Source organism: Salmo salar, chromosome 15 (genome assembly GCF_965601325.2).
Source record: "Salmo salar chromosome 15, fSalSal1, whole genome shotgun sequence".
Lineage (NCBI taxonomy): Eukaryota > Metazoa > Chordata > Actinopteri > Salmoniformes > Salmonidae > Salmo > Salmo salar.
Window position 1 is genome coordinate 38,011,134 of NC_138305.1, and position 26,403 is coordinate 38,037,536.

The window sequence follows — 26,403 nt, forward strand, 5'->3', positions numbered from 1 at the left end:
CGTACCTCATGATGCCATTTATTTTGTGCAGTGCACCAGTCCCTCCTGCAGCAAAGCACCCCCACAGAATGATGCTGCCACCCCCGTGCTTCACGGTTGGGATGGTGTTCTTCAGCTTGCAAGCCTCCCCCTTTTTCCTCCAAACATAACGATGGTCATGATGGCCAAACAGTTCTATTTTTGTTTCAACAGATCAGAGGACATTTCTCCAAAAAGTACGATCTTTGTCCCCATCAAATCAAATATATTTATATAGCCCTTCTTACATCAGCTGATATCTCAAAGTGCTGTACAGAAACCCAGCCTAAAACCCCAAACAGCAAGCAATGCAGGTGTAGAAGCATGGTGGCTAGGAAAAACTCCCTGTGCAGTTGCAAACCGTAGTCGGACTTTTTTTATGGTGGTTTTGGAGTAGTGGCTTCTTCCTTGCTGAGTGGCCTTTCAGGTTATGTCGATATAGGACTTGTTTAACTGTGGATATAGAAACTTTTGTACCTGTATCCTCCAGCATCTTCACAAGGTCCTTTGCTGTTGTTCTGGGATTGATTTGCACTTTTCACTCCAAAGTACGTTCATCTCTAAGAGACAGAACGCGTCTCCTCCCTGAGCGGTAGGACGGCTGCGTGGTCCCATGCTGTTTATACTTGCGTACTATTGTTTGTACAGATGAACGTGGTACCTTCAGGCGTTTGCAAATTGCTCCCAAGGATGAACCAGACTTGTGGAGGTCTACAATTTTCTTTCTGAGGTCTTGGCTGATTTCTTTTTATTTTCCCATGATGTCAAACAAAGAGGCACTAAGTTTGAAGGTAGGCCTTGAAATACATCCACAGGTACACCTCCAATTGACTAAAATTATATCAATTAGCCTATCAGAAGTTTCTAAAGCCATGACATCATTTTCTGGAATTTTCCAAGCTGTTTAAAGACACAGTCAATTTACGAGGGAACCCAAACCGGCTGCGCGCGTGCACCATCGTGCGCTATCGTGCAGAAATGTATTTTGTCCCCGCACACCAAACGCGATCACGACACACAGGTTAAAATATCAAAACAAACTCTGTACCAATTAAATTAATTTGGGGACAGGTCGAAAAGCATTAAACATTTATGGCAATTTAGCTTGCTAGCTTGCACTTGCAGAGTAATGGATTAGCGTTTTCCATCAGATCAGTAGGGGGAGGCAGCCATTAATAATGTCAACATCTATCTCTCCCATTCTCTCTCTGTCTCTCTCTCCCTCCCATTCTCTCTCTCTCTTTCTCCCTCCCATTCTTTCTCTCTCTCTCCCATTCTCGTTCTCTTTCTCTCTCACCCATTCTTTCTCTCTCAGGATCTATAAAGCGGTACCACAAAACAAACAAAGACTGAAACCACAATCAGATTGAATCTAGAATTGATTGTGGATAGACTGCCAGGTTACATCAAGGGTGATAGCTTTTGCAAAATATTTGACGTGTGAACATATTTGTTCATGCATCATAGTGTGTGTATGGAAATATAATTTGACATGGGAACCAACACGTTACTGGCACATTTCTCAAGTGTAAATTATAAAAACATTACAATGTTGAGAGGTATGCTTATTACAAATTATACACAGTTCTAGCCTGGTGCCAAATAAGGATCCACAAAGCATTTAGCTATGATATGCATTAAGATGAGTGGCTGAGAAGGTCAAGGAGCAGATTATCCTGTTTAGAAAAGGGGTGGGATATAGTGGGGATATGGTCATTTCACTCCCACAAACTAAAGACCATTTATCAGAAGGGGATGAACAGCATGTGTTCCAATTGGCAGTGTGTGGCTGATCGTTTGCACTGTTTGTTTTTTTGTGCTATATTTGTAGTGCTATATACCTATACTGATATTCAATCACTTATCCCTAACATATGTTAATCTTGACCTCGACTGGGACTCGAGGGCGAGTAAAGGGGGTCAGGTGGGGGGTGTTGGTGGAGGGAGAGACGGGGATGGACGGGGTTGTTTTTGAGAGCAGGGCGAACAGACCAGCCAATAGGCTTGCAGCAGTCTCGAGTCTCGATCAATGAGGGGCGTGGGGAACGGAGACAGATAAACAAGGAGAAGGCAAGAGAGAGAGAAAGAGAGGGGGTGGAGAGAGGGAGGGGTGGACTCTTCACCAACCGTGGCAGGAGAGATTGGTTGGGAAGTCGCTGACTCAGGCAGGGTTCACTGGGTTCAGCTAGTAAAGAAGTGACCTGCTTCGAGTGCATTCCAATGCTCCACCTCACCTTCCCGCCTAAAGTCTCTTCTCAGGGGGATTCCTGGAGTTTCTGGGGCTGCTCTCTCTCTCTGCTCTCCACTGGTGTGTCAATATTTCCAGACGGACTGCCAGTGGAGGGGCTGTGGTCTTATTCAGTGTAGCGTGTTCACTGCACATTGAGGAGGAGGGGAGGAAGGCCACATTACCGCCTGCCTTGTCCCTAACAAAAACATCCTGAGGGTCCCAGTCATTCATCTCACCACAGTAAATGAGCCTTGTGCTGGTGGACAATTTCTTCAGAAACCCAACACTGGAAAATAGGGTGTTTTTTTCTCTTTGTAAAATGTTCCCATTCAGCCACGGTTAGAAATGTTGTACCACACCAAAATAATCATGGCAGCCAGTCGGTAGTTTATGCAGATTAATACACCCTGCCTGAAGCAATGCAGAATCTGGCCAGGGCGCCATCTGCCTCAGCTTTTGCTAATCACCTCAACCAGATGGGTTAGCAGATCTTTGAGGAAGGTTGTTTTCCTGCACAATAAATGTGGGCATCACCGGTCCACTATCTAGGGTGCCTGCAGAAATTAATTATTGCTTTTTTTCTCCTGTCTCTCTCTTTTAAAATGTAAATAATTTCAAGCGTGTTTGATTGAATTGCCTATATGAGCCATTTCAAGTGACACGGCTGCTGAGACTATATGTAGGATCTTAATTTGAGCCAGTTTCCTATAGCAGAAAACAAATCCTGCAGCAACAAGAAATTAGCATTTTTATGTGGATTATAATTAATGGACATTTTTGTAGGGGTTGCTGCATTTTTTGTAAGGGGAAATCTAGTCTAAATTTCAAAGTGGAAATGACAAACTTCAGAAGCCTTTTTCAACCTCAGATAAACTACAAGTTTTACATTTCCTGCATTTCAGGAAAGTTCTCCTGCAACAGGTTGATCAAATGAAGATCTTACATCTGTACACACACTGCTACTTAAAGCTTCACTAATAAGAAAAAGTAGTGCCTCTGAAGGTCAAAGAGTGATTGATTTCAAACGTTGATTTTGAGATCAGTCCAGAGTCCATTTGGCAGCCAGCAGGAACGGAGCTAATAACCAGCAGGCCCTTCCTCCAAATACTCAACAAGCTGCTTTGCCAATTCACAGAGAGTACATTCTGAATGAACGGCACTTTAACTGTGAAATGCGAATATCAACAAGTCTGTTCTGTTCATGATTTCATTTGGGCTTTTTCAATGTCAGGGAAAAGATAAGTGGTTATTCAGGTCTGCTGCACAGCCCACTTCACTCACCTGATAAAGCTCCAAATTGAGCCAATGCCAGGTGAAAGCCAAAGCAAAAACCTGCCTCACAGCCAGACTGCTGGTCTAAGCGTTCTCGGCAGAGGATGAGGAAAGGTTTATTTATCATCTTTGGGCATCAATGTGCTATAAGAATAAATGCAATGAAGATGAGAAATAATGAGATGCTGGAATATGGTTATTTTCAACCACCTAGCTGAGATATCTAATTGAACCCCTACTGTGGGTTGTTGTGATTCTGCATGCAGATAGACAGGCTGTGAATAACTCTCCTCTGTTTTCTCCAGATTCACACTACTGATTTATTGACATGGTCAGTTCACTGTCCAAGATTCTGTTCTATTTCTCCTCAGCTCATGATCAGTACTAGTGGTAAGAGGACGTAGGATCTGCTGATCTACTGCTGTAGATAGGTTGTGCATTCCTGAGCTTAGTAGCCTACTGCAATTACTGAGAAAAGAGGCTGAAGTAAACTATGTCCGAGACAATGGCGAGAGGTTGAAGGTGAGGAGAGAGTAGGATAGTAATATATTCCAAGGAGATTGCTAAAGTGGTCTACCACGGCAATTACCCCAAATAATGGTTTCCATGGCAATCAGACTTAAAGATCCAGGGTTACAAACCTCTAGTCCAGAAATGAACTAGAGGAACAACTTCCCACTTCCATATTATGGGACATTTTAATGCATTTGTCTTTCTTCATTTAGTGTCGTAAGATAAGCAAATCTCAATTTGCTGAGAAAAAGGCTTCCTCATTTGTCGGCTGTTTTCCATTCCTTTCACAGTACTCCTGTTCCCATGATTTGTGGCGGTAGCCCAAGAGTTCCAAGAAATGTTTTCCCAAGGGTATCCTTTCAGCCCTCAGTCTCCAGAACTCAGAAGGAATTTATATGCATCAATAGAGGTCTTCGGCTTACGAGAACGCTTCCTTAAGATAACACAAGAGCTAAAAACTCTAAACCCCAAAGGGAGGGAGACTTTATTTTTATTAATCTTAGCATGTTATCATTTTTTAATTTTTTGTACAAGATCTTTAGGCTAAGTAAAGAGTTCTACTGTTGTGGGTTTAGAAGCAACACGTTCAGATCTGTGCTCGTTTTAATAAAATAAGCAACACAAAGAGATCCTATGTTTTGGCCTTCAGGCAGTGTTGAATTGACATCCAACAGAGTATTAACAATGCACTCACCACATTGTGTTGGTATCTAATGGTGTATTATACCAGAACGATCAATACAAGACAAAAAGGGGTGGTGCAGTAAAAGCACAAATAAAAGCAACAGGGAACCAATAAGGGAGACAGAAACAGATTCCACAACCAAGTAGTAGCACTACTTCTCACTACGGTACATTCATCTCAGATGGTATGCACCGATACTGTAGCAGCCAAGCAAGGCTGAGTAAGGCTACACTCCCAGGGTGCGTCCCAAATGGCAGTAGTGCACTATAATGTATAGGGAATAGGGTGCCATTTGGGAGTCAGCCTCAGTCATGTCACAGTGGGGAAAGTGAATCAGCCACACAGGACAGTAGCTCCCCGGGCCTTGCTGTGTCTGTGGCACCTAACCATCCTGCACCCGACTGTTCCCTCCCAGGCCATCGCCTGTGTGTCCCTTCCTGACCGGTGCTGGCAGCTGGCACCGACCTTGTCATCTCCACCCAGAGAGAGGCCACCATGCCAGGTGTTACAACACACACTGTAATGAGACTAGAAAGCTGTCCAGGTCACAGCACTCTGTTCAGGGAATGTGTTTATGGAACACGTCATCCCATCCCCCAACAAAAACCTACACACACACACACACACTTCCACACACACCCACAATCCCTCCTTCCACAAAACACGTGTAAATATTGGACTATACTTTGTGTCTTCGTGTATTATACTTATGCTAAAATCTATATTCTATTCTACTGAGCCATTTACTTTATGTTCCTATTCTTATATTTTCTTATTTATTACTGTTGTTCGATTGTCGAGGAACCTGCAAGTAAGCATTTAGATTGATCCTGTACACACGACTAATAAAACGTGAAACTTGAAACACACACACACGACTAATAAAACGTGAAACTTGAAACACACACACACACACACACACACACACACACCCACACACACACACACACACACACACACACACACACACACACACATGACTGGGTTTGAGCAGAGCCACAGGGTCCACGGGGGTCAGAGAGACAGCTCAGTCCAGACCAACCAATGCCTGCCCTGTGCAGAGAGGCTGCTCTATCAGGTAAGGAGCCAGGTCACAAACATACTGCTGGGAAAGTGGCTTCTCGCATACTAGCTGATACTACAAAGTGCATTCTGAGGGGAAATTTGGTCAGTATGCACATTCTCTTGTAGACATTTCCGTTTGCTGGTTACAATCTATATGCATACTATTTCCTTGTCCTGACTGAGGGTCTTGGATAACATTGCATTCAACAAACGTTTTAGTTTTCTATACATTTAGACTACTACGTCACCATAGCAGAATTCTGCTGGGATTTGATCTGTCAACCTATAATGTCCATCAGTCTATGAATATTACCTTTGATAATAACCATACACAGCTTTGGGGCACATAACTACCCCTACATCAAATCACCATATAGCTGCTACACGTACGTACTGTATGCATCACTGCAACACTAAATGCCTGACTGACATGCCAAAAACATATCTGTCTGCAGGGCAGTGAACTCAAAACATGCTGGTGTCAGGGGAATCACTCTAACAGCAGGTACACACAACAACACCATGGAAAAGGAATGCAAGCCCTGATAGTGGAACATAAAGCAACCCAATCTGATCATGCAGATTAGTAGGCCAAACTCTCAACTGAAACTTGCCTCTGTGTGTTTTTGTCGTCTGTGGTGGTTAGCCTAGTACAAAGTCCTGTCTTGTCCGATGCGTGACTGTGATCCCGGGACGAGATGGCAGGGAGCTGGACGCTTCTCCCCTCCCCTCTGGCCCTGCCAGCAGTGTATTAAAATAAATCTGTGCACACGTCCCACCCCGGCATGTTCACCAGACATTACCTTATACAAGGCTGGCTCCAGTGCATTCCTCTGTCTCCCTTAGCCTGTGAGCAGCTTTTAGCCCCCACCCCCTCCGGTTCCCCCTAGCAGCCCCCCCACCTCGGTCGGTGTGGTTGTTTCTCTCACATGACTCAACAAACTCTGGATCTTGAGCGGGCTGTCCGGAGCCTTTCCCAGGAGGGAGGGGAAGAATAACTTTGTGGAAGGGACCTGGAGCTCTGCCCTCGACTTGGCTCAAATTACCCGCTTGTCATGCTTGATGGATTTGGCTACAAATAACAGAAAGCGGGGCCCATGACAGGTTGATGAATGAACCCAGTGGTCCCCCCATGATAACTGGCCGCCTGGCCGCCTAGCTTACCCCCGCGCCATGCAGGGTCTCCGGGAGGACCTGCTCAGCTCGGAACAAACATGTTCTAATGCCGGGCACAGATCAGAGTGCTGAGCGCATTCCAACAACAAACATCCCCCTTTCTCCAACAGAGGAGAGAACTGAAAGATCGAGAGAGAGAGAGAGAGAGAGAGAGAGAGAGAGAGAGAGAGAGAGAGAGAGAGAGAGAGAGAGAGAGAGAGAGAGAGAGAGAGAGAGAGAGAGAGAGAGAGAGAGAGAGAGAGAGAGAATGGGGCTACACTGCTCGCCTTCCCTGTGGCTCAGTTGGTAGAGCATGGTGTTTGCAACGCCAGCATGGTGTGTGCAACGCCAGGGTTGTGGGTTTGATTCCCACGGGGGGCCAGTACAAAAAATATATGTATGAAATGTATGTATTCACTACTGTAAGTCGCTCTGGATAAGAGTGTCTGCTAAATGACTAAAATGCAAAGGGGAATGAGAGAGAGAATGGGGCTACACTGCTCGCCTTCCCTGTGGCTCAGTTGGTAGAGCATGGTGTTTGCAACGCCAGCATGGTGTGTGCAACGCCAGGGTTGTGGGTTCAATTCCCACGGGGGGCTAGTACAAAAAAAATATATACTGCTCAAAAAAATAAAGGGAACACTTAAACAACACATCCTAGATCTGAATGAAAGAAATAATCTTATTAAATACTTTTTTCTTTACATAGTTGAATGTGCTGACAACAAAATCACACAAAAATAATCAATGGAAATCCAATTTATCAACCCATGGAGGTCTGGATTTGGAGTCACACTCAAAATTAAAGTGGAAAACCACACTACAGGCTGATCCAACTTTGATGTAATGTCCTTAAAACAAGTCAAAATGAGGCTCAGTAGTGTGTGTGGCCTCCACGTGCCTGTATGACCTCCCTACAATGCCTGGGCATGCTCCTGATGAGGTGGCGGATGGTCTCCTGAGGGATCTCCTCCCAGACCTGGACTAAAGCATCCGCCAACTCCTGGACAGTCTGTGGTGCAACGTGGCGTTGGTGGATGGAGCGAGACATGATGTCACAGATGTGCTCAATTGGATTCAGGTCTGGGGAACGGGCGGGCCAGTCCATAGCATCAATGCCTTCCTCTTGCAGGAACTGCTGACACACTCCAGCCACATGAGCTCTAGCATTGTCTTGCATTAGGAGGAACCCAGGGCCAACCGCACCAGCATATGGTCTCACAAGGGGTCTGAGGATCTCATCTCGGTACCTAATGGCAGTCAGGCTACCTCTGGCGAGCACATGGAGGGCTGTGCGGCCCCCCAAAGAAATGCCACCCCACACCATGACTGACCTACCGCCAAACCAGTCATGCTGGAGGATGTTGCAGGCAGCAGAACATTCTCCACGGCGTCTCCAGACTCTGTCACGTCTGTCACGTGCTCAGTGTGAACCTGCTTTCATCTGTGAAGAGCACAGGGCGCCAGTGGCGAATTTTCCAATCTTGGTGTTCTCTGGCAAATGCCAAACGTCCTGCACAGTGTTGGGCTGTAAGCACAACCCCCACCTGTGGACGTCGGGCCCTCATACCACCCTCATGGCGTCTGTTTCTGACCGTTTGAGCAGACATATGCACATTTGTGGCCTGCTGGAGGTCATTTTGCAGGGCTCTGGCAGTGCTTCTCCTGCTCCTCCTTGCACAAAGGTGGAGGTAGCGGTCCTGCTGCTGGGTTGTTGCCCTCCTACGGCCTCCTCCACGTCTCCTGATGTACTGGCCTGTCTCCTGGTAGCGCCCCCATGCTCTGGACACTACGCTGACAGACACAGCAAACCTTCTTGCCACAGCTCGCATTGATGTGCCATCCTGGATGAGCTGCAGTACCTGAGCCACTTGTGTGGGTTGTAGACTCCGTCTCATGCTACCACTAGAGTGAAAGCACCGCCAGCATTCAAAAGTGACCAAAACATCAGCCAGGAAGCATAGGAACTGAGAAGTGGTCTGTGGTCCCCACCTGCAGAACCACTCCTTTATTGGGGGTGTCTTGCTAATTGCCTATAATTTCCACCTGTTGTCTATTCCATTTGCACAACAGCATGTGAAATTTATTGTCAATCAGTGTTGCTTCCTAAGTGGACAGTTTGATTTCACAAAAGTGTGATTGACTTGGAGTTACATTGTATTGTTTAAGTGTTCCCTTTATTTTTTTGAGCAGTGTATAATAATGTATGTATTCACTACTGTAAGTCGCTCTGGATAAGAGCGTCTGCTAAATGACTAAAATGTAAAGGGGAGTGGGGGGCAGCCGAGCATCAGACTGAATGCAGGACGACCCAAAGTGAGTGGGAATTCCTGTGCTTTCACTCACCCTCCCGTTCTCCCCTCCAACACACATTCCCCCTCCAAAACAGGGCAGTAAAGTCAGAGCCAGCCTCTAGACAAGGAGGATCATCAGACAGGCCAGTAGACTTTTCCTGGGCTCTGATAGCCCAATCAGGGCCATCTATCAGACCACTATTTTAAGTGTGAGGAGTAGCGGGCGGCCCTAGTTCCGATCAGGAGACTGTTATGTGCTGCTAATGCAATGAGGAAAGGCCCGACATGGGGCTCCTTGAAATTATTTTGTAGCTGTTTACCATTTGTTTAGCTTCTATGAGGTCTGTACGGTTGTTCCAGACTGCTATCTGGTTCCTATCTGGAACCTTTTAGTACAGATAGTGAAAGTGCTGGTAGAAGTACCGGCAGTTAGTGCGCTGGTGAAACAAGTTGTATTTTCAACTTTGCAACAAGTCAGTCTCAGACGTCGGCTTCACCTCGAGCACGCACGCACGCATAAACACACACACTCACAAGATGTATTGTTGTGGAGAGATTCCACCTCATCTCGCCTCACATGTCAGGCTTCTCGAGAGGGTCCCAAAATATTCTCCTCACCACAAAAGAGCAAAATGGCGATACGCGATACGGTAGTGTTAAAAATAGGCCTCTCCCTGGTGGATAGTGCTGTTAGTTTACACCCTCGTGATGGTGACTGTATGATGTAGCTTCGGGAGAACGGCTGATACACAGAGCGCACCCCAGAAAAGATGCTGAAAAACAACCACTGGAAACTGTCTGTCTGATGAGAGGCTCGGTTTCCATTGAGAACAACAAGATCCTAACATTTTCACAAATACCTTTGTCTCGCTGCTACAAAGTGTTCCGCAATCTAAATGGGGCTAACATGATATGTGAGTTATAGAGAACTCCTCTGAAAAGACATGGGATTCTGTCTTTTCAGATAGTGGTATTGCTTTTTTGTTATTTTTATGTCAGTGCTTCTACACATGACATCTTACCATGTTGAGGATCATCAAAGCATTGCATTATACCAGAACAATCCCAGGGAGAGATAAAGACTTTGCAAGTGTGGTTTACTGCACATCAATCAATGCCTTCTGAAAAGAAGGGAAAACAGAAGGAGAGAGAAGCCCTGAAAGCCATTTGTTTTGTCAAGGCATTAGAGGAAGAGTTGATTCAATAGACCAGACGTCTGAATCACACTTCGAAGGTAGTCTACTTTCAAGTTTACTCTCCAACCCGTAACCAACGAGCACTGAGTCATGTTATAGTATGAGCCATTTCTTCTGCGTGCCAAGGAAATATGAAAAAAGTGATTTTGTTACGCTCTTGGTTTTAAAGAGGAAATGTAGTGTTTCCATCCATATTCTTTCTCTGGGTTTATTTAGAAATGTCCAGATTTTTCCTGTTCAAGCTTCTGTGTAAAAGTGGGGTACTCCTGCCTATTATGAACAACTAAAACCTCATTTAAAGCACTTTCTAGAGAAAAGTGGGTCCTTCTAAAATTGAAGTTGGTTATGAAATGCATTTTGTTCTTCTACAATTGATTGATTCAAAAACATTCCAGATTTATAATGGGCATAATTTCTCCCACTCAGTGTCATAAGTGCATGCAACATGCCTCAGAGTGACAAGAACAATGGCCTCTTTCACTGCCTTCCCCATGTTGGATGAGAAGAGGTGCACCATGGGAGCCAGACAGGCAGACTGCTGCTTGTACAGTGCATATGGATACTTCTGAGACATTCAAGGAATCCAAGCGACGGCCTAATGTCACTTTTTTAAATCACAGGCATCTGCACTTGAATTATATGGTTAAATTACTCAAAAAGAGGCTGCTTTGCAAGATAGGCATCATGGAATAGGCCTAAGTCCTTGAATACAACATACGTCAACGGTTTCTAAACTTTTTCATCAGAACTTTTGGGTTGAGACTGTGACTGACAAGTTTAGAAGCCAGGCCTCGCCAGGCACTAGCATTTACTCTGAGCAGGTCTTAGCCATGTTACACAGCATCCTGCCTGCCCTCCACGTGGTCCGGGGCTAAGCACACTTATGAGTTGTACTCCTACTATGATGGCATTAGCTACAGCATTAGTTCTAAGCCACAAACCTTGACTCTGAGACTAACAGTAGCGAGACACAGGAACCCATTGTGCTACTAATAGTCCAATAATAAAGAGGGGATATGAGCCTTGACTCTATATGCATACATTGCACACTGAAGACCGTTCATAAAGGGATTGAGCAGTCACACTTTGCCATTAACTTTGCCACTTTGACATTAACAAGTCATAAGTTCCCCTTTTTTCAAAACATATGTTCAATGGGATCTTATATCAGGATTTAAATATTAAAATGGAGGGAATTGGTTAAAGTAGAAAAAGCATTTAATTTCCTTTGCAAATTGTTTTTGTATATGTCTTCACTTTTATATATGTATTCACTGAACTCTGTCAACTAACACTTCACAACACAGTTCAACGTTGGGAGAAATTCCTAGAGACTACAAGAGGTTTGTGGCTCAAGGTCTTTCCTCCCAGCTTTACCGTAAACCAAAGATCCATGAATTACTAATTTATTCCGTGTTTCTTCTGATATGGTTCATAAGCTAGGCAACTGGTCATCACATTTAGAATATGAACAAGTAAAAACACGTGCTGATGAATATGACTTTATGAACACAATACTACTAGATAACTGGTAAATTCAACATAGTCTGTAGACGTTATCATCAAAGGATCGATAACATGTCGTCTTCACACATTGTGACCACAAAAACACTTTGCTGTAAAACATAAGAACATCTTCCTTGACAACATAAATGGTACTTTGACAACAAAAGTAAACACAGAGTGATTAACAAGTCAGGTACTTACAGGTTTGTCTTCCATGGTGATAGTGATCAGTAACAAGTCATTCACCAGCAGCAGTTTCTACAACACCAGTCGGACCGCTATGTAAAGGTGTTATGCCAGTCATTTGATTGGCAGCTCAGGGGTCTGTCGTGTGGGCTTCCCCAAAGACAGGAAAGCTCTCATGTATCACACACACACACACACACACACACACACACACACACACACACACACACACACACACACACACACACACACACACACACACACACACACACACACACACACACACACACACACCTCTCAGTAGAATTTCCCATTGGCGTATGGCCCAGACCAATAACAAAAACTTGCCACCAAATACGTATGATGTCAATCTAACCATCCATCTTATCACAACTGAAATAAAACATGTCAAACTCAAACGCACAAAGCACGGATGTGCATACGTAGTGATGTTACACCATAATTTCCCCTTCAAACCAAAATCTGATAAAAGCTGTACCATCATCACGTTATATCAACAAAAGATCTGAACTGTCAACAGTTTTAACGCTGATGTCCACCAACGAGGCATGGAGAAAAGTGTCTGCTAAATGACAAAAATGTCAAATATAAATCAAATTGAAGAAGATTTGAATCAGCTTGTACTGCCTCTATAATATGTAACATTGTTGACAGTGCATGATAATCAAACCACTGAACCAAGAAAGGTGATTAAGGCTGGAAACTTATCCACAATATGACATAGTATGCTGGGACTCAGACGTCACTGGATTGATAGCAATTTCTTGATGAATCACACTAACTATGCAATGCTACACAGATCCTCATGTGAAGTAACTCGTATTCTAGATAAAACATATTGTTCATGCACACATTGAAATACGCAGAAGACATTATGGTCAGGATAAACCCATGTAGAGAACCTGTAAAGTGAAAGTGCAGAATGTGCACAGTGTACACATTATGAAGTTTACCCTGTTCAATCAGATCACAATGAGAAGTATGAGTTGAATAAGAGAGCGCTAAGCTAACCTAAAAGTGCATGCTAAGCATAATGAGGACCAATTCACTTCCTCCCCTCCAGAGACAGTCTCTGCGTTAGAGATGAAAGGGATATGATGCTACAGTAATCGATCTAAACGCCTGCTACTAAAGCCGTTCATGCAGGTGGCACTATCGATCCAAATACTATCGATCCAAATACTATCGATCCAAAGATCCATGAGTTACGTTAGATAGACCTGTCTAATTCAGTGTTTCTTCTGATATGGTCCATAAGCTAGGCAACTGGTCATGTACATTTTTAACATCACATTTAGAATATGAACAAGTAAAAACATGTGCTGATGAACATGACTTTATGAACACAGCACAATACTGGTAAATTCAACATAGTCTGTAGACGTTATTGTCAAAGTAGCAATAAAATGCTACTTCATCTCTTGGTGATGGAAAAGCTGCGGCAAGTGGAGCTATTGTCTGGAGAATGAGTGAGGAAAAAATGCAAGTATTAATGATGTGGCCATAGATACAAACAATTTACAATTGATCATACTACAAAATGATCAAGTGAATTCATCCAGTATTATTCTATTTTGATGGTAATCTTACGTTTTTTCACTAGAAATTACAATGTATGATTGTGGTATAAAACATACTTTTTGTATTTTGTTGGTTGTCATTGTCTTTCTTCCATAGAGTCAATAGCAGAACTCAGATAGAGACAAGCATGGATTTTACATATGTAGGATCTTAATTTGAGCTAATTTGCTACAGCAGGAAAATAATCCTGCAGCAATAAGAAAAGGGAATTACTATGTGGATTATAATTAATGAACAAGCAAACCCCAGAAATGATCTGTGACCTTTATGCACATAGAGAGAACATACAATACAGCTCAATAAACAAAATACACATCATTCCAACACACTTCTGCAATATTGCCACCTGTCTATCAAACCATAGAAGATTTTTAAACGTCTATCTAGATAAAACATATGTACTGCAGTTGTAGCTGATTAGAAATGTGTGACTATTAAACGACTCAAAATACTATATTTATTTGTGTAAAGCATGATTTCGTGAATACAAAGTGTAGAACATAAATTTCAACAACAACTTCTAGACATGGCTTTAGATAACGGAATGAAAATTGAGTTAAGGACGATGGTCAAAAGTAAACATCAAAGCTTAGATGTGGATCTTTGTAACAGTGGGGGTGGTTTTCCATGCAACATCCTTCAACATTCTTCCAGGAAAAACCTTTATCATCTAAAACCTATATATACGTAACTGCCCAAAAAAAGGAAATGCCAACATAAAGTGTCTTAATAGGGCGTTGGGCCACCAAGAGCTGCCAGAACAGCTTTAATGTGCCTTGGCATTGATTCTACAAGTGTCTGGAGCTCTATTGCGAGGGATGTGACACCATTCTTCCACAAGAAATTCCATCATTTGATGTTTTGTTGATGGTTGTGGAAAATCCTGTCTCAGGCACCATTCCAGAATCTCCCATAAGTGTTCAATTGGGTTGAGATATAGTGACTAACACACAGACACACACTTTAAAACCCCTATGCTCCTTTGAGACCCCTCTTTAAAAGTCACTGAGATCTCTTCTTCTAGCCATGGTAGCCAAAATAAAGGGCAACTGGGAATTTCTATACATGACCCTAAGTATGATGGAATGGTAATTGCTTAATTAACTCAGGAACCAAACCTGTGTGGTGCTTTCAATATAATTTGTATCCCTTAAGTGTTTCCTTTATTTTGGCAGTTACCTGTATATCCCCTTTGGATTTAAGGTCAACTTCAAGGAAATTCAAAAGGAGAAAAAACAAATGAAGACTTTATTTGTATATATACTGAGTTCACAAAACATTAAGAACACAAAACATTCTTTCCATGACATAGGCTGACCAGGTGAATCAAGGTGAAAGCTATGATCCTTATCAATGTCACTTGTTAAATCCAATTCAAATCAAACAACTGTATGAAGGGGAGGAGACAGGTTAAAGAAGGATTTTTAAGCCATGAGACAATTTAGACATGGATTGTCTATGTGTGCCATTCAGAGGGTGAATGGGCAAGACAAAAGATTTACAGTAAGTGCTTTTGAATGGGGTATGGTAGTAGGTGCCAGGTGTACCGGTTTGTGTCAAGAACTGCAACGCTGCTGGGTTTTTCATGCTCAACAGTTTCCCAAGTGTATTAAAAATGGTCTACCACCCAAAGGACATCCAGCCAACTGGACACAACTGTGGGAAGCATTGGAGTCAACATGAGCCAGCATCCCTGGGGGGAGGGTGCAACTCAATATTAGGAAGGTGTTCATTATTATAAAGTACTTTCTCCCCCCTTTTTTTCCTCAAATTCGTGACTACGATCTTGTCTTATCGCTGCAACTCCCCAACAGGCTCGGGAGAGGCGAAGGTCGAGTCATGCGTCCTCCAAAACATGACCTGCCAAACCGCGCTTCTTAACACCCGCCCGCTTAACCCGAAAGCCAGCCGCACCAATGTGTTGGAGGAAACACCGTTCAACTGACGACCGAAGTCAGCCTGCAGGCAACCGGCCCGCCACAAGGAGTCGCTAGAGCACGATGAGCTAAGTAAAGCTCCCCCAGCCAAACCCTCCCCTAACTCGGACGATACTGGGCCAATTGTGCGTCACCCTATGGGACTCCCGGTCACGGCTGGTAATGGCACAGCCTGGGATCGAACCCCAGGGTGTTTTGACATGGCAACACTGGGAAGGTGTTCTTAATGTTTTGTGCACTCACTGTATCTTTCCACCCTATGAGGTTGGAATAATACTGTGAAATTGTGAAAATAATGATAATGCCCCTTTAGTGTAAGAACTGTTTGAAAAGACCGGCTGAAATTTCAGCCTGTTTTGGTAAGATGGCGTTTTGGCCTGCCTGGGGACATCTATTGGTTAATAGACCAATAAGAAAGAGGGTTCCAAAGCTCTCTGCCAATAACCCACTCAGACCACTCCCCGACAGTCCTAGCATCATTTTTGCTTGAGAAATTGCTCTTCGCTAAGAATCTATTTTTGTTTCTTTTTGACCATTTTAATAGAAAACAATCACAGTAAGGTACTTAATTGTTTACAAAAAAAAAATGTATTTGCTGCATTGGACCATTAAATTTAGTTTTCTCTTGAAAAAACATGCACATTTTTGAGAGGTAAATATTCATATGTAATAACTTGCAGAATTGTAATAGTATATTGTTGTTTAATCTTTTTCTTGATGGGAGAGTTAAATGTTTTGTTCAGAATGTGTTTTTCTTTGCAACACTTGTTTTTTTTAATCAAGTACAAGACACAATGAGCTAAGCCACCACACAAAGCCTCTCAACCAATGGCAGCCTATTGTGTGGTGGAGAGAGAGCAGCCACCCCAAGACAAATCCTGTTGAGCTGGCCGTAAGCCAACTGGTTTACAGTATTTCAACAGGAAGTGGGCACTACACCCCTGCTCCTCCACGCCCACCTTTTCCTCCACCCTTCCTCCCTCCTCCCAACCACCTGTGCAAGTCTCACAGGATGCAGATCCCCAACCCCCCACTCTCACAAACACTAGCTACATCAACAACTGTAGCCAAAACCACGCTACCAGGGTGTTTGGGGAGTTTTGCACTCCACAACTTCGGCAGTGATGGTTTTAATGAAAATATTATTCTGAATTTCTTGGAATTAATGACCGTTTGATTGATACACATTTCAAACTGTTCTTGAATAACTAACAGTAACTGTATGATCATAAGTATGAAATGTTTCTACAGTACATTCTTCCTTGCAGCTTGTATAACTGCAGGGGGAAATCAATGAAATAGCCTACACATGAAAACAAATAAAGAAAAGTTGCAGAAAGTTGATTTGTAGATAATCATTATTACATCCTGCCTTGTTTATCCTGACTCTGGAGAAAGGGCCTCATTATTATTAACACAGTGTTCATCATCAGATACAGATGTTGGAGCTCTGTGTTTACATCCCCTCACATACACACAGGGAATGTTTTGTTTTTGGCGGGCAATTCTGATGTGCAAAGCAGTTCAAATAAATCCATCTAGCAGGAATGGTGACCTTTGCCATAGCCAGTGTTACCTTAGAGTTCACAGTACTGGCTGACTGGCCCTGTGCCTGGGTCTGGCAGACAGACAACAACAGCCCACCACAGGGTCATCTCCTGCCACAGGGGTCACCCCTTCTTTCCTCTCTCTCTCTCTCTCTCTCTCTCTCTCTCTCTCTCTCTCTCTCTCTCTCTCCCCTTCCCCTAAAACACTGACCTCACTCCTCTTACCAGGAATCCATTGATTGTTTTAAATACCTTCCAATCTCAAGTGCTTGACAGATTGCTGCTCCTTTTTCCCATAGACTAAGGAGAAGCATGTGAAAAGAGGGAAAACAAAATGACCTTGGCAGGAATCGTCGGGCCCTCTAGCGAGCCTGGAACTCGAGTTCAATCAGGCTTTCAACCAATATTGTTATAACTTACCGAAAACAACAACAAAACCTTTGTAATTTAATAAGGCTCAGAGAGAAAGAGAGAGAGGGAGAGAGAGAGAGAGCACGCAAGTGTACACGACAAATATCCACATTTTTGCATAAGAATTGTTGTTGGCAGAAATGTGAGGAATGGGATGATGAAAAGGGTTGCCAAGGTGAAGGAAGTGAAGGAATACCTCAACACCTAATACCGTATCCCTGGTGAAATGAAGATGATGTAAATATTGACATCTGTGGATATTTATGATATTCAGCCTGTGGACTGCTCATTTGTTTTATTTTGCCGCTCTATTGCATCACTCAAATTCAATTTTACATATATAAATTGATATTTTTCACATTTACTATAGAGTAATAACCAACACCAGAGCATTCATCTGTCTCTGTGTCAAATTGTCTGTGTTCCATTTTTTCCATTCAAAATGTCATGTTTTCCACCTCTGTGTTGATCATCCATGCAGACAGAGAGTGCATCCAGGTTATATTAAGACAGAGCATGATGTTGACATGCAGAAGCCCTGTGACTCATGTGTGCCGACAAACGCCACAGTGACACTAACGTGACTCCCATGCGCTCCCTCGCAGGGTTGTGTAGGCACTGCACAGAGATAGAGCTCAACTCTGCTTAAAGCTCACAAATGAGCTTTTTGGCACACCGTCATCGACAAGTGGTAGATTTCGCTGCACAACAATAAGTCCTGTAATGCTGAAGACTAACAGAACAAAAGAGATTGTCACAGACATAAGAGTAAGGATATGACCTCAGACTGGAAAGGAAGACAACAGAAAAGCATTCTTGTGTCTGACATTGTGTCAGGCAGTGGGCTAACAGAATCAGACAGAGATAGAGGGTAAACTTTACAAATAGAGTAAGTAGGCTGCCAGACTCATGCTTTCAAACTAGTTAAGAGAAAAGTAGGAGCAGTGTAAAACAAGTAGTGAATGGGGATGCATGAAGTAAGTTAGAGACAGGCCGATGCGTGACTAAGAGAATATGTCTAGATACTGTAAAAAGGGACTGTTGGGGCCCTTTGTTCCACTAGGAACTGAAGGGATTAAGTCAAGTAAGGTTAAAGTACAGTAAGGATTAAATCAAGTAAGGATTAAGTACAGTAAGGATTAAGTCAAGTATGGATTAAGTACAGTAAGGATTAAGTCAAATAAGGATTAAGTACAGTAAGGATTAAGTCAAGTATGGATTAAGTACAGTAAGGATTAAGTCAAGTAAGGATTAAGTACAGTAAGGATTAAGTACAGTAAGGATTAAGTCCAGTAAGGATTAAGTACAGTAAGGATTAAGTACAGTAAGCGGGTAGGTTTGGTAATGGGAGGTTGACTGGGTTGGATATATGTGAGTGGTCGGTCATTGGTCAGAAGGCCTCCGGTTCCTCTCCACATGTGATTCAACAGCTGCAGAGGGAAAACGCTAACAGGCGGGGGGGGCATGGCTGTAACTGTAACTAGGAGGAGATTACTTATACTATCTACTGAGTTCCCAATCAGGTAAACCATGCCAGACAAAATCCAGTTTTCTCTGCCTCAAATTTGTTGCAAAACATGTCTAATTTGATAAGGTGTGTAACATGCATGTCATCACCACTATGAGAGCAGGCCTCCCAGAGAGTAGACATAACACCTGGAACCAAACTGGGTGCTTTGCTTTGCTCTAAATATGGAAAAGGCATCTTAGAAACTCTAAGGAACTTTTAGGAAATGAAAGAAAATGCAGACAGAGGTTTGTTGACTAAATTGCAACTACTCCCAAGACACACTGGGTAATTTGCTTTTTGGCCCTTCCTTAGCTGGTAGTGGTTCTGGTAAAGAGTCAATGCCATTGGCTGCCTGCCTGCCTGGTGCATGTTGGACTGTAAATGTGCTGCTGTTGAGACAGTCGGACATATAGGCACAGCTGAGGCTCTTGATGTGGTATATATACAAAAAAAGGACTTTTATTACATACGTCTCCCAAGTCCTCTGATGCTTAAGAGATGAGGACCACACACAGTGGTAGGGCTGATGAAAACATGACACTGGGTTATGAATGCTATCACTACACAGGTCTGAGGGTATGCTTCACATCTACAAGTGGAACTATAAAAGTGGTTTCATTTAAATGGAACTGGACAGGAAATGCTACATTGAGGTATTGACTTCCCATGTAATAAGCACACTGGTATCCCATCACCAATAAATTGTAACAACAGCAATTGTGAAGATAAAACAACTGAGTGTTGGAGCTGACAGGAACTTTAAATAAGTCCTTTGGCATGATATTCATGGCTTCGCCCTTAGATAAGAGCTGATCATTGAGTCTCTTAAGAGTGACACTTGAGGCTGAGAGCACTGAAATCACACTCCTTGGCAGCGTCTTTTCTCACCACAGAGAGAGAGCACTCCTGTGCTGGCGCATTTTGTGTGAGGGACTCACCGTGTCCAGACGGCAGCTGCGCTGGCTTTACCACGCTCGCGTCTCATACTCCTGCAGCGCTCTATACGCTTTACACAGGAAACCAGAGGATCCAACAATGTAAGGAGGACACCTCCAAGCACACAGCCGAGCCAAGCACACAGCACCTCCAAGGACACAGCCGAGCCAAGCACACAGCACCTCCAAGCACACAGCCGAGCCAAGCACACAGCACCTCCAAGCACACAGCCGAGCCAAGCACACAGCACCTCCAAGCACACAGCACCTCCAAGCACACAGCACCTCCAAGCACACAGCACCTCCAAGCACACAGCACCTCCAAGCACACAGCTTTTAAACAGAGAGATTACTGCAATGTGATCTGAAAGGCCTCGGTATTACTATGATTCACTTGAATGGATGTCTACTCGTTTACACAATGAGTGCTTCCTTCGGTGACATGGTACCGCCGAGATAGTCACTAATTCACACTTCCTATAGGTCCCCCACCTTCCCTGTTGTTTTAACTTCAACCCAATTCAGACGAGATGTGAGTAACTTAGTTTGTTGAAATCCGTTTTGAACAATTAAAAAGTAATGAATGACCACAGGATGGGTTCCCAATGGGCACTGAGTTAACTGTCTGCGTGGGCCAGCCTCCTCAAGGCCTGAGGCCACATGGTGGGGTCACTCTCAGTCACTCTCAGCCTGGCATACTACAGCAGATCATCACAGATAGTCTGATGACGCAGTCACCGGGGTGATTTAGGAGTCTTGATAATCTCACGCAGGCAGTATAAAAACTCCAACCAAAACAGAGCAATCAGTATCGTGCCTGTAGCGTTTTGTGTGTGATAGCTTTTTGGCACTCTGTCTCTCTTCACACAGTGAAGTGAAGGGAACACAGTGAGAGGCAGGCAGGGCAGACGGAGGTGGGTCTGGCATGATAATGAAGTCTGATTTCACATGGTGAGTGATAATGACAGTAAGCATCACTGCCCTGGATAGTGGGAGAGGAGGAACGAAACACCCATGAGAGAGAGAGAGAGAGAGAGAGAGAGAGAGAGAGAGAGAGAGAGAGGGAGAGAGAGAGAGAGAGAGAGAGAAAGAAAAGAAAGAGAGAGAGAAAAGAGAAAGAGAGAAAAGAGAGAGAGAGAGATAAAAGAGGAGGAATGAAACACCCAGGGGAGAGAGAGAAAGATAAAAGAGAGAGTTAAAAGAGAGGGAGAAAAAATAAAGAGAGAGATAAAAGAGAGGGAGAAAAGAGAGAGCGAGAGAAGAGAGAGAGCAGTAAGAGAGAGAGAAAGAGAGAAAAGAGAGAGGGATAAAAGAGAGAGAGCAATAAAAGAGAGGAGGAACGAAACACCCAGGAGAGAGAGATACAGACAGATAGAGATTGATAGAGATAAAAGAGAGAGACATAAAAGAGAGAAAGAAAAGAGAGATAAAAGAGAGAGCGAGAGAAAACAGAGAGAGATAAGAGAGAGAGAGAGCGAGAGAGAAAAGAGAGAAAGGGATGAAAGAGAGAGAAAATAGAGCGAGAGATATAGATAAAAGAGAGAAAGAGATAAAAGAGAGAGAGAGAGAGAGAGAGAGAGAGAGAGAGAGAGAGAAAAGAGAGAGAGAGAAAAGAGAGAGAGAAAAGAGAGAGGGGAGAATGACTGAGAGTGGAGAGGGAGGGAAAAAAACTAAAGCCCTAGGTCTGAGTTGCAGAATCTTAGATTTCTCCCAGCAGCGCAGTCCCATCTATGGCTCCCACTGGCTGGGGCCCAGTCAAACATGCCTTTGTGCTGACGTGGAGAACTATGGGAACATGTTTTTTTCTACTCAAGGCTGTGATTAGAGATGTTGAGTTTTCGCTGGTAAGGGTAACTCAAATGCCTGGAGGGATGCAAACGATCCCTTAATGATGCCAAAAACAAAGGTGCATGTGTGAAGACTTTCTCATGACAGATATATTATATTGCCTTTTGATTGTTACCTCATAAAAACGACCTATTTATTTTCTAACATACAGTTCCTTTCCTTCAGGTGTACATTAATCTACATAATATCTAGATGCCGTAATACATCAAAACATAGGTTTTTTGATGTATTGATTATTCGACAATAGTCATGAAAAGTAGTGCTATTCTTAATCATAACCTCTTGACAAAAGTGCGATTTCATGAATCATCGGTCGTGCCCGAATTTCGTCGTTTGATCTAGTAGAATTCTCTCGTATTTTCCGACTCCGTGTCTGACAACAGCTGATAATCAGATACATTGACCCGCTTTACCAAAATGAACGAATTGCGTGAGTCAACACAATGTCGTATTAGATGGCGCATTCGGAGTACTATTTTCATAATGTTACATAACACTTTATTTTTTCGCATACTATTTAGTATGCTAGTATGGGTATTCGGATACAGTCAGTAAATTTGGAGGGCTCTCTTAGCTTAACTCAGAGAACCATAACATGTTTCCATTGGTTGTTTTAATTACATTTAATAACCCTAATTGCTCCTGTAAGTCACTCTGGATAAGAGTGACTTACAGCGTCTGCTAAATGACTAAAATGTGAACTGTAAATAATATTGGCATAAAGTATGTTTTTTTCTAATAGCTTTGTTTTACTGTAGGTAATAGAAGTAACTGAATCTCCTAAAAATAACAATAATGCAATGGATTCAAAACCAAAACAACATTATACGGAAATGAAATGTTCCAACCAAATCAAATGTATCTTCGGCTGTATCGAAATAGGTTATATGGTAGATGTTGTAGGTTTTTGGTGTGATATTGCATCATATGCTACTGTATCCAGCCAAGAGATTCACTGTCAACATTGCCTCGAATTATAGATTCAGATTCATCGGGAACGTGAAGCGTACAGTACACTGACTAAATTAGTGAAAGCATGCACATGTAGCCTAGGTCTACCGAAGATAAAGGCGAGCCTATAGAACAATGGCGTCATATCTGCAGCAGATGATTACGCACATGCTATAAATTGCTATATTGATTGATACAATGTGCATCAATGTTACCTATGTGAAAGAGGAATAGTTGAAAAGTATTTATTTTTCTATTGTTGTTTCTTGGTTCAAGAACAGGATAAATTGAATTAAATTAGATACGCCTATATGCTGTAATAGTGTTATAATGAAGCGTTGAGACATTTAATGGAAAATTAGTTTTTAGAATGCCATACATGAGTCCAAATCATGAATCATCACTTAAAAATATGTTCGATGCGCACACTCGTAGCACAATCAGCCACCGTTGTGATAGCATGGCATCAGCAGTTCTACATCACTAGACAAAGGAATGTCTAGGTGCGCATTGTCATTCCAGTATCCTAGGCACTATATACAAACTGCTGTATCACTGCATTAAAATGTCAGCATCATTCGAAGCGCAACGCATATTTTTCAGAGATCCTCTCACTGTGGACAACACACGGAGGATGTTAGATTAAGGTTTCGTTTTTTGTTTTGTTGTAAGGCTATCGTATTGTGTCATACTTTTAAGTTTGGAAATAGCCAAAGCATGACGCATTGCATTCCCAGATAGGCTTGTGCGGCGTGGAGAGAACACACTCCGACGACACATTCTTATTACATTACAGCATCGCGCAGCAAACGTGGTCGCAGCCTATGCAGAGCAGGTGTGTAGCCTATAGTAGCCTAACGCACGAACGATAGCCTCTTTCGGTCGGTGATTTTAAGATGAGGACAAAGCCGCCAAGTCACTGCACCAATAAGCCTATCACCACCGTCAATAAAACTTTAACAAAAACACTGGATATGAATAATGAAATTATGGGCAATAGGCGAAATATTTATAATGTCAATAATTCCCTCCACATTGTTGCCAATGCAAAGTGAGCAAAGACAAAGCATGAGGACTTCTGTGCGTAAAGGCGCAGCCTTTGTTTACAGCAGGTAGGCTATCGTTTCTCCAGCCACATTGCTGTAGGATATGGACTATTGTAGACACATGTAACCTCAATTTAACTTGAGTTATGTCGGACTATGTAAATATGGAGAGGGGGATCACATTCCCCCGGTTTCATGGAAATATGTGTTCTGGTTCTTTAAATGGCACAATCGAGCCAATTGAATTGGCTGCTAAACCAAATAAGGCTCGCCGTCCTTACACAGTAAAGGTTTATTGTGGATTAATTGGGGATTGTGTAGTGTAATGGCTAATCGTTTTTACAGTCAATTGCACAATCGAACAAATTGCTTTCATTACTCAAAAGCAGCACATTGTGCTGTTAAATGTGAGAGAATATTTTTCAAGTTTGAGAGGAGTAAAAACTCGTTTTTAAGAACAATCTGCTTCGTCGCAGGAGCACATGGGGTAGTTTAATATATTATATCATTAGTAGATAGCATAATAATATCTTACTAGGTCAACTAAGCATAATCATTAGGCTATTATAATCCTAATTATAGTCATCTTTAATGTGTAGGCCATGCTCATTTCAAGTTTAATTACATTGACAAATGTGAATCTAGTCCGAGTTCATTCATGATGAAAGCCATGGAGTGAATTAAGGGGGGAACTCGGACAGGCGGTCTTTGTCTTTGCCATGACCCCTTAATAGGTCAAGGCCTTTGCAAGTGACAGCTTATTTTCTCTCAGAGAAAACAAGAGCCATGCCTGACACCGACACTCACACCGACGCGCCTCCTCTTCCTCTGGGATAGCAATGCATTTTGCAGTGGCAAAACATTAAAATCGGAGGGAGTGCACACTATACTGACTCAGATCATAACTGGATGTGGTAGCCTTACGTTTCACTCTTAAATAGGGAGTATTCACACTCCAAACAAATAGCTACAACCAGACGAAACATCTGAGGCACACCGCCAAGCATTAGAGATTAACGGATGTATTCATTGGGAGACATTTTCATGGCTTCGAACTCCAAGCATTAACAGCCGACTCACCGTACAAGTTAAGAACTCCATTCGCCGTTATAAACATATTATAGTCTACTAGAGCACTGCACAGGAATTAAATAATTAAGTCATTCGATAACACATTCCAGTAAATTTGTTGACATATGCATGCAGCTCACCTTTTAACTTTCGCTTTTTTTTTCTTGTAATCCAGCCCTTTTGTCCGTTTAACAATTTTTTTTTCACATGATGACTTCCTTGCAGTTTCCTAAAGCCCCCGGCTGCAGGGAGAAAACGTTTGCTTTACACTATTCGTTTATTTATTTTTATAAAAATTACGTTTTGTAGTTATAAAAATGGTTATTGTTCTTCTTCAGCAAATGTCAGTGTGTGTGACGATCTTGCGCAGCGTGCTGCTCAGTCTCCGCTGTTTGTTACACTCGAACAGAACGCCTACTCTCAATTGCTACATTGTTGACATTCGGCCACTGACGTCATTCTATCCCTCATTCACAACATTACGCGGTGCAGATTGCGTTGGTGCCCCGGGCAGTAGCCACATACTCAAAAAAATGTCCTCAGTTGAGGTTTGTGAATAGCTATGGTGAGTACGCACAGCGCGACCCTCCATCTATCTGTTCAGCAGCCCCTGTCTGTATGAGCAGTTGGCAGTTGTATATTGGAATAATGAAACAAATATACCAGGCATTTAACGAACATGCACACAAAGTTGCAATGATGGGCATATAGTTACTGTTCCAAATAAATATATATATATACGTTTTAACTGATATCCACATAGTCAAAGACACTGAAATAGGCTTACATGGATATTTCAATACATACAAAATAAAACCTTCAAGTTGAAATCATAAGTGAAATTCAGCACAATATTTACATTTAGGAGACTAACTTTTGTTGATTAGTTTGCATAGGTAGGGTATAAGCGCCTTTTTATAGCCTATCTCTCAGTCTTGGCCTGTGGAATAAATATACACTGCTCAAAAAAATAAAGAGAACACTTAAACAACACAATGTAACTCCAAGTCAATCACACTTCTGTGAAATCAAACTGTCCACTTAGGAAGCAACACTGATTGACAATACATTTCACATGCTGTTGTGCAAATGGAATAGACAACAGGTGGAAATTAAAGGCAATTAGCAAGACACCCCCAATGAAGGAGTGGTTCTGCAGGTGGGGACCACAGACCACTTCTCAGTTCCTATGCTTCCTGGCTGATGTTTTGGTCACTTTTGAATGCTGGCGGTGCTTTCACTCTAGTGGTAGCATGAGACGGAGTCTACAACCCACACAAGTGGCTCAGGTAGTGCAGCTCATCCAGGATGGCACATCAATGCGAGCTATGGCAAGAAGGTTTGCTGTGTCTGTCAGCGTAGTGTCCAGAGCATGGAGGCGCTACCAGGAGACAGGCCAGTACATCAGGAGACGTGGAGGAGGCC

The 26,403-nt window shown here is 42.9% G+C and overlaps 1 protein-coding gene across 1 annotated transcript in view; it reads right to left on the reverse strand.

Moving 5' to 3' along the window:
- Positions 1-25,411, reverse strand: part of LOC106571332 (transcription regulator protein BACH2) — a 107,047-nt gene extending 81,636 nt beyond the window's left edge. The window contains exon 1 of the mRNA XM_014144275.3: positions 25,119-25,411. The gene's annotated coding sequence lies outside the window, so the exon portion shown is untranslated. The remainder of the gene's footprint in view (positions 1-25,118) is intronic.
- Between the last annotated feature and the right edge of the window lie 992 nt (positions 25,412-26,403).